The sequence below is a fragment of the Cynoglossus semilaevis genome, chromosome 19, assembly GCF_000523025.1.
Source record: "Cynoglossus semilaevis isolate Cse_v1.0 chromosome 19, Cse_v1.0, whole genome shotgun sequence".
In the NCBI taxonomy this organism is placed as follows: Eukaryota; Metazoa; Chordata; class Actinopteri; order Pleuronectiformes; family Cynoglossidae; genus Cynoglossus; species Cynoglossus semilaevis.
This window is the reverse complement of record NC_024325.1, coordinates 16065911-16069187: the sequence shown is the minus strand read 5'-3', so window position 1 is coordinate 16069187 and position 3277 is coordinate 16065911.

The window sequence follows — 3277 nt, the reverse complement described above, 5'->3', positions numbered from 1 at the left end:
GTCCACAGACGAACCAACAAACCTTTGTAAATAAATCCAATTTCCTCCGGGCCGCTACGCTGGGACACGGACAGCGTCAGGTGGAATAAAAAGGCCCAGTCGAGCGAAGACGTGGTTCAAGGTTACTTTGCATTTCAGATGTATAAATAAGTCCAAGGTAAATGCCATCTCTGGATCACCGGAGCGTTTGACATTTTGTTCCGAAGGAGTTTTCGGTTTGGTGGCGGCCGCGGTCGTCTTCACAGGATGTTTCACTTACCTGAGTGGTGTTGGTTTTAACCGACTCCTCATCTACGCACTACTGCGTACTCTCAACTATCAAGGCAATATACGGAAGTAATTAAGTACAGCAGGTAATCACTACTCCTAATCTGTGGATTATAATTCGCTCCCATTCTTCTGCCTGAGTTCGTACATGAAACGTTCAGCGCGTCGTGCGTTCACAGCGTTTTTATCGTAAAGGAACGACAGCGATTTGCTAAATTAATAAAGGCATTAACATAATGACTTATCTGTTCCCTCTCTGTATAGCTTTATAATGATGGCGCTGAGATATTAGCCAAGCTCAAGTGTCTCCCGGGGCTGAGTTTTGATTACGGTCGGTCGCTTCGCAGAAAGCACGTCCTCGGTTTGAACCCAAAATAGATCTGCGCCGATTGAAGGCGGCCTCTAATATTTGCTGCCGTTCCTTCAAATCCCAAATTAAAAAATGTTAAGACGAGGTGTTCACTTCCTGCCGCCCTTGAAGAATGTCACATTTCTTTTTTCTTTTTTGCTGACAGTGTGAAAAATGTAGTGTTTTCTTTTTTTGTTCCTGCCAGTCGTCGGTTCCTGTTCCTTTCATGACAGAGTTTGACGTTCAATTGTCACACTTGTCTGCACTGCATTTCCTGGGGAAAATTAATACAACTTCAGTAGACGCCAACACAGCAGCGCGGGACCAGGAAAAATGTCTGTCTTGGTAAACAGAGTATGAGCGGGTACATCCGTCACCTCCACACCACCAGCCAACTTAAATATTAATAGCATTTAGGTAAATGGAGTAAAAACAGCAGCACACACTTGGCGTCAAATCAATAGCCTTTCACTGAGGCAGCTCTAAATGCGTCTCAGGGAAAAATGGTAGCGCGGAGCCAGATGAAAGACGGCGATCAAGTCCTCAGCCGGAGCAGCTATTGGATCTCAGTCACGTCTAATGACTGAAGTCTCCGGAGACGAACCCTGAGCCGCGTGGAAACATTAGCCGAGTCTCACGAGTGTCGTTGGCGTTCTCTAACGAGGGGTGTTTATTTAAGGTGGTTTATTTACCTTAACTCGGCGTTTAAGGTGGTTTATTTACCTTAACTCGATGAATACTCCTCTTTAAATTACACCCAGGACAAATACTCATACTCTCACAGTGTGTATTTACAACTAAAACCCAGACTTTGTCCAATGAAACAATTACCTCAAATACACTTTGAACAAAGAGAAAAACTGTTCAGTTTATTCTCTAATCTGCTGTCAGTAAAAAAAAATCAATGTTCATTCTGATTGATTAAAGAAAATGGACGTAGCGATTTACCTCAAATATAGTGTGTAGAGAGTGGACTTGGACCGAGGTCTACGATGTCCTCATGTGCTGATCCCTCCCCTCCCCCCTCCCCCCGACCCCCTATCAACTCCGTCAGCTATGAGAAAAAAAAAGTGAAGTTATTTCTTGCCTTTGTTTTTTAATATTTTAAGATAATAAAATAAGCTAACAATTTACAAGTACATAGATTATGTATATTGTCGACATAGACGTCAGGCTCCAGTGTCCAATGATGTATTTGGAACGTACATTTACTATGAACCTAATATCTGTACTCAATAATATATTTGCCAAAAAGTACATTATACATAGACTACAAATAACCAAACCCCCAAACTGAAGGACTTCACAGATCCAATCTGGTCCCAAATATTGTTAAACAGTGTCTGCTAGCTTAGCTGTGAGTTGCCCCCCCCGCCCCCCTCGACCCTCTCCCAAACCTGACTTTTGGTTCTACGTGACAATGGTTCTATTTTCCTGAATTTTCCAACCAGTAATTAATAATTAATGGCTGAAAATGTTTTCCAGTGGAAAAAGAAAATAAACTCGTATGCAGATGACACCCTATTCTTTTCGTAGCTTTATTAAATATCCGATCTGGTCTGTAACGATTTTCCTTTTACATTTTATCCCAAAAACTTGTGCTCTTCAGTTTGACAGCGACCTTTACCCGAGTGGAGTAAACATAAATATGAAACACGTGTGAATTTTCAGACGGATTTTTATTCTTCTTTTAAACAAAAACATCACACAAAATTACACAGTAATGACATCTCCTAGTACTGTAGTAGTAATACTTCTTCTTCTTTTTTTTTTTTTTTGGCATCTTTTACCAAAGTTGATGATGACATGACAGAGATCGGACGTTATGGTGTCGTAAACCCCTCCACTGAGTTATCGTCGTTACATACAGAATATATTCACACGTTTCCTGCGTTAGCTTCATCCACCGACGGCGTGAAGCTTCTTCCCTTCCCTTTTTTCTTAACTCATAAAAAAATACAAGCCATGATTGATGTAACATTTATTTTACTTAATTTACAAGTATAAACAAACCTACGTTTTTTTTTTTGTTTTTTTTTTGGTAAAACCTCCAGTCATTCAGATTCTGGACACCTGTGACTGGATGCCGTTGATTTGATGTTTTCTAGCGACAGCTGTGAGGCTGGAGTGACTGCGACGCTGCGATCGTTAGAATACTTGTTTATCGTTACACCTCCTTAAGTGCTGGGTTCTCGCTCGAGCGATTCGTTTTTCACACATTTTTTTTAATGTGTTTTTCAACTTGATTTTATATACAGCGGTTTTTTTTCCGTTTGTTTATTAGTTGCTTTTAAAAAAACCAAAACAAACAATGGTTACGATTTCTCTTTAACTTGACTACCAGTGGATTTTTTTTTTTTTTTTTTTGCATCCTTCTTCTCCTTGACTACAGCCTGACTTTAGTGAGAAATACTTGATTTGAAAGCGTTTATAGGAACATGACTGTGAGGCTGATGCTCTGCTCCAGGTTCGGTCGAGGCTGAGGAGGAAAACGCTGCAGAAATCCCTCCAACAAGAGCAGCCTCAAAGAAGATAAACCTGTGAGCCGTTAAGACTCTTAGCCAGTGTTGAGGCCCGGCTGAGGGGGGGGGGGGGGGAGTTGGGGGGGGGGGGAAATCCGACCGGGAGCAACAACGAGCAGCACCACCCGCCCCCACACCG